Source organism: Cheilinus undulatus, linkage group 7 (assembly GCF_018320785.1).
Source record: "Cheilinus undulatus linkage group 7, ASM1832078v1, whole genome shotgun sequence".
Classification (NCBI taxonomy): Eukaryota; Metazoa; Chordata; class Actinopteri; order Labriformes; family Labridae; genus Cheilinus; species Cheilinus undulatus.
Genome location: NC_054871.1, coordinates 31,837,694 through 31,848,953, shown reverse-complemented (window position 1 = coordinate 31,848,953; position 11,260 = coordinate 31,837,694). Strand labels below are relative to the sequence as shown.

Below are 11,260 nucleotides of genomic sequence, written 5' to 3'. Positions count from 1 at the left end.
ACTTGTGTGATCATTTAACTTTATTTTACGCTATTTGAACACTGAATTTTGGCTTTGGATATTAGAAAATATGCTATAGAGGTTAGGGTTGCAGTAATAATTTGGCCTGTTGTGTTTTTCTTTGAAGAAACGATTAAAAAACACTTAATAATTAATGGTATGCCAGGAGCTTTAAACCATAATGGAAAGTAAAATATTTGAGTTAAAGTTGTTTTAAATACTGTTTTTTCAATAGACACTTGGAAAAGCCGTGGGTGGACACCCCCATAAAATCAGCTGAGTCAAAATGCCTTACTGGAAAACTCTCAGCCCTCATCAAGTACAGAATAATTACTGTAAGTAAGTTTTAAGCATGCATGGAAGAAACTTACTCATATCTATGAATTATGAATTAAGCAGCACTGAGTCACAGCAGCATGATTGACATGCTGGCTGCTTTTAGAGAGCATTACTATCAAATATTGGACTGTTATTAACAGTATTGTCATTTAGTCAAGCCTTTTCATAATTGTGTAATATTACGCACTAGTATAAATGTCTAAATAAAGTATAAAAATTTGTCTCTAAATATAGTACATATTATGGCATGAAAATTAAAATATTTTAGAAAAGACGGAGCTAAAATTATTCACAAGTGCAAAACTTTATTCATTGCACTGCATTACTCTTCATTTAAAGTTATAACAGAAATACATATTTATATGTCATGAATTAAACAACACGTGTTTTCTCCTCAAGGAAACATGCTCTTTGCTAAATAAGCTCATTGTATCACTTTCATGCCTGCTATTATTAAAGACAGCAGCTCAGGTCCAACAGAGATTGCTGAGTTGGTGGGGCACTCCTCAGCAAGATGGCTGCATTGCTGCGCGCAATAGTGGCATCCTGGTGAAATGACGCAAGCCACAGTTTACGTTCAGTCCTCGAGGCTCTGAGCTGCTCTCTCCAGTCTCCATAGCGCAGATCCCGCCCGACACAGCCGGAAGAGCGACCGGCTATCCTTCAGTGGACCGAGCGGCACCGGTTCCTCTGAGTAAGTACCAGCGTGAAATACTTGATAATCGTCTCCCAGGGGTGTCCTTTATCCTTCAACGTAAACTGTACTCCTGGCTGTGCTTTCTTTTTCTCTTTACTCCAATCTTTTGTTGTTGTTTCCTGAGAGTACCGTGATTACCCGGCGCTTTCCTTCCTGCACACGGGGGCTTCGCATCTGTCGATGTTTTGTTTTAATTTCTGCTTGTGTTGCTCGCTTCAAAGCTTTCACAGCTTTGATTTAAGCATATTGCGTTGGCTTCAAATGAGACGTGTACATTTTCCTCGCTCGGAGTGTGTCAGTATGCTCGCTCTGCTTGGACAGCGTTGGCTCAGCGCATTTCAAATTTTCCACACATCCTGGTTGGCTCTTGCCACTCTGTCCCGCTGCTCCCTCCCTGCCTGACGCCGCCGGGGAGGCCGTTTGCTGTGGAGGGAGACACTCAGAAGAGGGGAGGACTGGATCTGAGCTTTACGGAGGATACAGGCCGTTAACCTTTGTGGAAATGAAACGGGGACTGTTTGCAGTCCCTCTACCTACGAGTCAGCCTGTAGGGAACAAAGCGCCCAGTGTCTCCAGGCTGGTAGCGCAGCTGGACACAGCTGTTGAGCCGAGCCAGCTCGAAACCCCGGGACTGGACGGAGCTCTGTGGCCAGACCGGGGGGTTCTCCCACAGCAGAGTGTGGTAGGAGAAAACCATTGCCTTCTGTTGACCCTGAGGCTTTTTGGCTCTCATCGAGAAACTACTGAGGACTGGCTGTTCATTATACAGCTGTCTGCCTCTGAGGGAAGACAGGGGCTGCTGGGTAATACCAGGAAAGTCACAGGAGCCAGAGTTACATTTGATATACGGACTCATTTACGGGCAGCTCAACTTACCTTCAGTCCATTTCTAATGTAACCCTCCTTACTTAGAAACTATACATTAGCAAAACGACTCCATAACCGCTTGCTGTACTTGGCTGGCTGCTGCACTTAAATGTGCCATATGGCTATTAGCCACTGTAGATCCCCTCATGTGATCCACAACACCAGACCATTACATCCATTTGGTGGCTGAGCAGCACCCTGGTGTGAAAGTGGGTTGTGTGACAGAGTGTCACCAGCAGCTTACATCAGGGTTATATAGGTTAGCATCAAGCACTGGCAATCCTGTGAGTGGATGCCGCTGCAAGTCCCCCTCCCTGCTTGATTTATGTGTCCGTCTGTCTTCATCTATCTGCCTCCCCTCTCCCACCCTCCCTCACTTGTTTATTAGTATGTGTGCGGTGTGAACCAAAGACTCAGCATCCCTCCTCTTATGGAGCTGATTGACTGTCATCTCAGCTGGTCATTTGGCACCTCTTTGGGTCATCTACCTATGATGTCACCGCTTAAGGAGGTGGAGAGTTTCCATGGTTACCAGGGTGTCTCCTCTGTCTCTATGTGGGTGTAAGAGGGAGTTCCTATGACCATCTCTAACATCCCCTTTGTGTTTGTTCTGCGTGACAATGCTTAGTGCTGTCAGGTGTGATAAGGCAATCTATATATTGCAGTGCAGAAAGCACTAGACAAGCACAACACGATCCCTCTGGCTTGTGAGTGTATGTGTGTCGGATTGACCGAGGAGGTTGTTGGACGATGATTTTGTCAACCTGACTCACAAAACTGTTTGCTGCACAACCCTTAAAAAATCTCTGTCTTGTGTGCCTATATTTGTCTTCCTACATTGCAGTTGACGTGCAGATCAGCACTCATGGGCTGTTTCTTACATTGGTGGTCTTCTGACTGACATATTTTTGAGTCAGCAGGGGTTGACTGTACAGCCTGCATGCCTGCCTTGCACATTTGTGTCTGTCCCATGATAAAGCAGTGTGCCTGTGTCCCTGACTGTGTTTACAGTGCAGTTTGTGTTCATAGTTCAGTTGGGATGGGACATGGAGACAGGGTCCAGCTCTGAGTTAGTCTGCCAGGTTTTTTTTCATGTTCTTTTCTAATCTAGTTTCTCACTTGTGCGCTCACTCTGAAGTGCTTTGTGAATCCCTGCTCTGTGTTTTCCCATCAGACAGAATGCCTCTGTTTCCTTTCGCCACCTTAGATCAAAAAGTCTCTGATAGGATCTCTTCAAGCCTGATCCTTGATAGTGACAATACTACTGTTTGAATGAATGTAGTGATAAACCTTGAGTTATAGTGCCTATAGAAAATATTCACTCCTCTGGATGTTTTGACCTTTTATTGATTTTATAAATCAATCACTGTTAATATAATGTTGCTTTTTTGACAAAGAAACTAACAGATTTCCTCAAAGTAATGTCAATTAGATAGAAATATGCAAGGTAAGATATGGTCAGCAATTACATAAATATTCACCCCCTTTAAAGAGACTGACCTAATTCAACAGAGGTCTAGCCAGTTGGTGCTAGTAGTGAATGGGGATTACCTGAGTGCAGTGAATTGTCTCGTTATTGTACTATAAACACACCTGTGTCCAGAAGGTCCAGTTACTGGTTATCAGTATTCCTGGCTACCATTACACGATGAAGACAAAAGAACACTCGGAGCAACTTAGAGAAAAAGTTATTAAAAAGTATCCCCAAAGTTCAGTTAAATCCATCATCAAGAAATGGAGTGAATGTGGCACATGTGTAAATCAGGCTGTCCTCACAAACTGAGTTACAGCGTAAAGAAGGAGACTAGTGAAAGAAGACACCTATGACTACTCTGAATGAGTTACAACCTCCAGCAGCAGAGATGGGAGGAAATCTTCACACATCAATTTTTGCCCTGGTTCTTTACCAGAGTTTTAATGGAGAGTAACAAAGACAAAGCAACTGTTAATGAAAGTCATTAGATCTGGTCTAGAGTTCACCAAAAGGCATTTTAGAGACTCCATGGTCACGAGGAAGAAAGCTCTTTGGTCTGATGAGACCAAAATGGTGCTTTCTGGCCATCAGCCAGACTATGTTTGGTGGACACCAAACACTGCACAAACACACCATCCCCACTGTGGAGCATGGTGGTGTACATCATAAACTTTTTTGACCTCCCTTTTATTCCAGGCACATCTTCACTACCCACTGGAAATAGTTCCACAACACACTTTTGGGTCCCGGCCCTCCAGTTGAGAACCACTGGTCTAAAACATGTCCCAGAAAAGCCGCAAAAGTTCTTATCCCTGACCTGAAAATAACAAGTTCCCATAACTTGCTTTTTCTGATTATCTAATACCCAAAGTCTCTCAGTATCCTGTAATGTAATGCAGATAAAGACAACATCCTAACCTTTTAGTTCTTTTAGGAATGAGAAAAGCAGTTAGTTTTCACTTTTGGTCTATCAAGTAATTGTTTCTGCTATAATTTACATCTCTTGTTTCATTCAACTTTAGTTCCAAAACTCAAAGATTCAAATTCCTATCCAGGAAAAACAAAAAAAGACCAAATTTCAAAAAGGGCATATCTTAGCAGAATATTTCAGGCATTCTATTTTTGTGGAAAGTAACTGGATAATTTTCCATATAGTATGATTCATCCCTTATTGTTTATGCTTTAGAGTGCTCTTGTCTTGTGGCAAATGAACTAATTAAGGACAATGTATACTTACCAATCCCAGCAGAAACCTCTGTTGTTGAAAAATGAATACTCTGCCAAAATGCAAAGGATCAAAAGTACTTGAAATGTCTGCCTGAAGCATCCCTGTACTACCCTAGAATTGGATGAAATAACTGATTCATTTTTGTACTGTTAAGAGTTATGGGAACATTTGCAGAGTACGGCCAAATGGACTGAATGATGGGTGCATTATAGCTGTATGTTAGGAGGCCTAAGGGCTGCCTCTTACTAGATAAATCAAAAATCAGGTGGTGATAGCTCTTTGAATATGGCAACTGGTAGCACTGTACTATTTCAGCAATAGCGTCCTTCAAAAGACCCAACTTTTGCTGTGACTAACGTTACACAACTTGATCTAACATTTTAAAGATTATTTTAGGTTTCAAGGCCCTTTCTGTTTTTAATATTAGAAATGCTACTGATTACTTAAATTTAAAAATGTGCTATTGAGCTTCCTAATAGTGTATCCTCTTGTGTGAATTGTGTTGGACCACTTTGTTGGTTGGTGGATTGGTCGATATGCTCTCATCTGACTAAGATCCTGCTGGTCGGCCGGTTGAGTGTGTGTGAGAACGAAGCAGTAGGAGTGCGCAGCTGACTGAGTCGATTAGCAGGAAACAGAGTGGAGCAATGCCGCACTGCAGGCAGAGCGGGACGCTAAGTGACCCAGAACATGTAATATCGCTGCTGTAAATAACTTTGAAACAACATGTCTGAAATTGAACACGCAGATAGAGGATGTTAAAATTGAAATGGTGCGGCTGAGTTTCTCTACTCTGCGCTCCACGTATGACCTGTTTAATTCACCAGTTGGCAAAAATGTGGTATTAAGTCACTTTATAATTGTTCCTGTCTGTTACAGAGAACAGAAGAGAGAAAAGATGGTGTCTCCTGTTCATTGAGTCCTGACCAGCAAACTTTTTTCTCTTCCCCTCAGAAATAAATGTTGCATGCTGTCTGAAATATGCTTTTAAATTGCAGGCTACAACAAGCGATCCTGTTAGTAGGTATCTTGATAGATTAATGCAAACAATGATCTGAGGATATTTTGTAGGCTGTATAATTCTGCCACAGATTTTGAGATAAAGAGGGGTTTTTTTGTCTTAACCTGAGCAACCAGTTGATTGGTCGGTGTGTGGGTGTAGTTTTTGTCCACCAAGGGACCAAGTTTTTTGGTTGCTTGGGGATGCATTTGTCAGCCTCATTTAAAGTAAACTTGGAAACAGGACGGTCTTGTATGCTGTAATCTGTCTTTAAATCATAGACTGTAGAAAGAATTGGATAAACCCTTTATGACGTCAGCCATCTGCCTATAATAGGTGGACTCAGCTCTTGAAGCCAATCCACAGCGGCTTCCAAATTGAGTCTCAACTGAACTTTAGATCAACCTAACAGCCAGCCCACTGAGCTCAACTTCCTGTCAGCTAGCTAGCATTCTGGTTGACAGAAATGTAGCTTCTGCCTGTCAAGCTGTTAGTCAATCAAATGAGACGCACCAATCAGTCCGCAGTGAGGTTTTTCCTAAATATAATATAAACCATTGTGGACCCCCGTACAGTGAGAGCACATGAAGACATTAGCTAATGAGACACGTTTGTGTTTTTGAACCATGCTGTAAACCAGTTTATTTCTAGGGTAAAAATGGGCTTTTTAACAGGTGTTCAGACGGATGTTCCTGCAGCCAGCCTCAAGTGGACACTCGCCGTATTGCAATGTTTTGCACTTCTGCATTGGCTTCATTTTTCAGGACCGGAGGTTGCCGCTTGCTTCAAATACACCCTTTGAAGAGTCAGCCCCTGCATTCAGACACAGCTAACGTTTCTTCAGAAGCCAACCACTGAGACTACAGCCATGTTTAATACTTTTTGAAAATAAATTCACAGCTTGTATTTTAAATGTAGGGTTAATTTAGATACCAGGATTTAGTATTATGATGTTTAATTATCAATTGCGTAGATTTGTAATCTCATGGTACATTTGAGTCCTCAAATGAAGATTTAAGCCAAGTTTTTCAGCCAAACTGCTGTTGTTTTGGCAGCCTGAGAAGAACAAAAATCTCATCTGTTAAGTATCATTAGTCTTTTGGACAGCTGATTAAAACCTGTTGAAGAGACTATTGAATTAAACGTTTCCTCGCTGTGGCCTGTGCGTCACCGTGGCGGATGATGGACACAGGAAAAAAACGCTGGTTAGCATCTGAAAGAGCAGCATTGTGGGTGTTGTATCGCACCAGCCACGTTGAGTCATTAAATGCAGACTCACCTGCAGCTCCTCAGTGAGGGAGCTGGAACATTTCAGTGTGTGGCTGATATCTGAACCAGCTCTGCCAATTATCCTTCTGCATGCTCGCCAATTACACACAGATTGATATGTATTTTTCTCATCTGCGTGTGTGCAATTTTTAATGAATATTAATGCTGTTATTCTTCTATTTTGCTGCTAGTGGGCTGGTGTGTTTGCAGTTCAGATGGATTTGGATGAGAAGACATAAACATGCTCAACCTTGTGGATGAGGAGGACTGCTCAATCAGCCATGTGTCTGATAGTGAATGTGATGAACAAGCATTTACTCATACATACTAACATGAGCAATGGTAGTAAAAACATAAAAGCAGAGCACCTTTATAGGTTGACTGGGAGCAATTAGAAGCATTTTTTTTAACTTAAGAGGAAATACAACCAGCTCAGACTGCTTTCAGAACACAGCAACTGTCAGGTCTATAAATACACCTCATAAGTACATCTGACGCATAACGATCTGAAATCAAAGGTTAGGCACACAACTTTGCAATCTAAGTATGAAGAAGAGTCCCTAGCTGGCTTAATGGCCCACCTGATGCTTCTCCTATCCTGTGTTTTACTTTGTTTTGTGACTCCTGCAAATTGCAATTGTGCCAGAGCACTTCCTTTTCCTCCGTTTTCATCCAGCTCTTCACCCACCAATCACCCCCGTCTCTGACCTGCTTTTACCTCACTCACAAACTGCAAGCAGCAGAGCACAGCGGTAGTTTTCAGAGCGAATATAACCCGGCATGACGACTTGCTTTCCTCCAGTTCTACAAAAAGCAAGCCGGTAATGGGCCTCAGAGGAGACATTTTATCCTGTAGCCTAGACTGTATTCGGTGGAACAATCTGATTTTCATAGTTTGGTTCTAAATTCACCGTGTTGTGGCCCAATAACCACATTTTTCAATTAGACTACAGACTGAGCTTCTCATCCATCACTTTCTACAGATCACTCTCAGCTCCACCTTTTATAGTGTAACAGGCCTCTCTCCAAAGTACATGTATGTAACAACTTGTCCAAAAGCTGCTCTTATTCCTGCAGAGGCGCATGCCTCAGCTATGTGCAATATATTCTTCGCTGTCAGTTGCAAAGCCAGGCAACGTTTCTCCCCCGATAGAACAGAGGAGTGCCTGTCCTGTATCTACCTCTGACCCCCCCCAACCACCACCCATCCCTCCCTCTGTAACCACTTGTCACCCTCTGTGCAACAGTAAGAAAAACCAAAGAGAGACACACACAGCTAAAGAGAGTGAGGTAAGCTTTAAGAAACAGCACACGCACTCAGAGGAGAAACCTTAACCGTCCACTGTCGTGCGTGCTGGCGTGGCGTCCCAGGCTTGTCAGGCTGATGGAGTGCTTAAACTGGGACAAGAGGAGAGGTGCAGCATTTGCTGCCTGGCTAGAGTAAATATTATGGCGCGGTGTTGGCCCAGGAGTTGTACTAAAGCTCGGCTCTGTCACAGAGAGAGGCAGAGACACTCTGGACACACTGCAGCGCACAGCAGTGATTCTACGCCAGACTTCAGGTACGACATTTAGACTTTAGCTTTTACTGCCAGAGCAAACATCATCGTATTTGTTTGGTTGGTCGCAGGGGAAGTACATGTGTATATATGCTGTTGCATGAAGGTTGGGGGTTTTTATACAGTCAGATTACACAAATGTGTGTGTTGTTGTAGGCTTTCTGACACTGTTTATACTACAAGAGCTATCACTTGCATATCTCAGAGACTCTTGCAGAACTTTTTAGAATCTTAACTAAGACTGCAGAGAAACTTCTATTTCTTGATCATATGATTTGCTTTCATTGCATCAGTATTGATTTTAGTGTGTTTCACTTTAATTTTCATAAACTCTCTCTAATCAGGATTTTGACAATTTCTTCTCCCGTGCATGAGTAATACCGATAACACACAATACAACCAAGTATAAAGATACAAACATGGACGATGTAAATTGATTTGACAACCATATATATTGCAGTGCTCCTGTTAACCAGCAGAGGGACCTATCTGTATTTACCTTGTGTTGTTTGATGTCAGTAGCCACATAAGAAGAACTTACCAAAAAAAATATTCAGTGTTCATTAGTAACCAGTAGGGGTGTGACGAGATCAAAACGTCACAAGATGTTTCGTCGAGGTGAAAATCATCTCGGAAGATCAATATTGCTCAAACATCAGGAGCAGCAGCTCTCCTGACAGAAAACAATACCCAACTGGAAGTTATAAAAGATCACAAAGATGCCCTGGACACTTTAAAATTGTTGGTTTGACAGCTAATGAAGAAACGGAGCTGATCCATGGACCATGACCCATTCAGATCACGCTCCATCCCCCGCCCCTCCTCTGCGTGTGCTACTTGGGCCGTATGTGATCCGCAAATGCATAATAAGTTCGAAAGTGATTAAATGCTGTTGCTGCTGCTGGAAACCTGTGCAGTCTCTGCGAGTTTGTGTATGTACGCAGACTCTCTTATAGTGCCTCTATATGTGACTTTGTAACTTTTATTCAGTCCCTGCCGCGTCATGTCTCCTTCTCACCATCTGTCAGCCACACATCCATCAGCTGTTCGCTGTGCGTATCATCAATCAGAAGCTTAACATGTGTAGTGCAACAGGCTGTTGTATACTGCAGGAGTAAACTTAGCAAAACAAATTGTTTGAGCACCATAGAGTCCACTGTTAACTCCAAAAAGCAAAGTTCTAGCTCCAGTTAAATGATCCCTGTTTGTTGCCTGACAGCAGACAGAGCAGAGACACACACTTGCTCACCAACGCACACACATTAACACACACGCTCCTCTGTGTGTCGTGTCCAACACTGTCAAAGTTCTCATCAGAAAGAAAGACCACAATATGATAATCAAAGCTATTTCTCTAAATTACTGTAAAAACAAACAAATGTGTTATTGACAGAAATATTTTTGAGTGTAAATACAGATGTCCTTCAAGAGGATGAGAAATAGTTTGATTTTACTGATGCATCTCTTTTTATTTAGGTCTGTTGTAAATAGTTTTTGAAGTACTTTCAAAATAATCTAAATGCTTTAAGTATTATTATTATTATTGAAGCAATGGGTGCATAGTGTAGTAAAATAAAGATTTGGTAGAATATTAAAATTGAAGGTCTGATTTGAAGAGCATTAAAATGTACGGTTTGAGTCAGAGTTAGACAAGATAAACTGTGTAAGCATTGATAGCCTATTCAGTACAAGAGGAGTTAGTTTAATAGACCTGTATGCTTTGCAATTATGACTTTCAGCCGTACAGAGGACATATTTTCCACTCATAAATTTATTTTCAAAATTTGAAAAAGTGTAAAGCCTCTTCTCGTCTTGTCTCGTCTCATCTCGTGAGATAAGCTTCTCGTCACACCCCTAGTAACCAGAGATGTACTAATTACAAAATCAGTTCTGATGCTGATTAGGGCTGAATGGTTTGAGAAAATAATCTAATTGCGATCCCCCCCCCCCCCCCCCCCCAATATTGTGATTGCGATTTAATATGCGATGACTTTAAGGCCCCTCGTCTTATGTAATATTCACAAGCAATAAATTATTCTATATTATAACCCATGCAATACTAGATAAATTAAACTAGGGATGAAAGATTGGACAAAATAAAATCTAATCATGATTTTGGCTCGTGTAACAAATTTGATAGAGATTGCTATACTAAAGGAATGCTAATGTTTTATTGTTATTCTCATTTTAATGAAGAAAATTATATACACGAACAGGAAAAGTAGGATTTTACTAAATTTTTTTGAAAAAAAAGACACCTGTATATTTGCACAATCTGTAGAGCATGAAGTTTCTGCTGCAAAAAAATTGTATCAAAATGGTATTTTGCCACATTTCAGGTTAAAAAAATATTGCACTGTCTGCGATGTGAAAATTGCAGCAGACCATATTGCAATTTAATCTAATTTGTGATTAATTGCCCAGCCCTAATGCTGATACAGATGTTTAAACAACAGTTGAGCCAAAGTTGATACTGACGCTGTTGTTTTTTAAAATACTTCTTTAGGTATAAAACTCCAAAAATGCCAACATTGATCTCATCTTTGATCATTAAAACATGAATGGAGAGGCTTTACACTTTTAGCACCTTCTGTTTTTTTCCTTATGAAATTCACACATCTACTAGTTATAATAAGGTAGTGTAGCTCACAGCCTTACAGGGACTGTTGTTACATAGACTCACACAGCCCATGTCTCTCTGATGCTCTGTCCTCCTCCTTTGGCCTCCTTGTGCAGTGTGTGATATTGGCAGCTGCATGTACTTACAGTAATGACAGTGTAGGTCTCAGCGTTTTAGACTGGTCTGGTATTTTATTGTTTCATCAGT

The 11,260-nt window shown here is 41.4% G+C and overlaps 1 protein-coding gene across 1 annotated transcript in view; it reads left to right on the top strand.

The window, feature by feature from the left end:
* The first annotated feature begins 815 nt into the window (after positions 1 to 815).
* The window catches only part of zgc:92140 (uncharacterized protein LOC447854 homolog), a 56,001-nt gene continuing 45,556 nt past the window's right edge, over positions 816 to 11,260 (top strand). The window contains exon 1 of the mRNA XM_041790796.1: positions 816 to 1,033. The gene's annotated coding sequence lies outside the window, so the exon portion shown is untranslated. The remainder of the gene's footprint in view (positions 1,034 to 11,260) is intronic.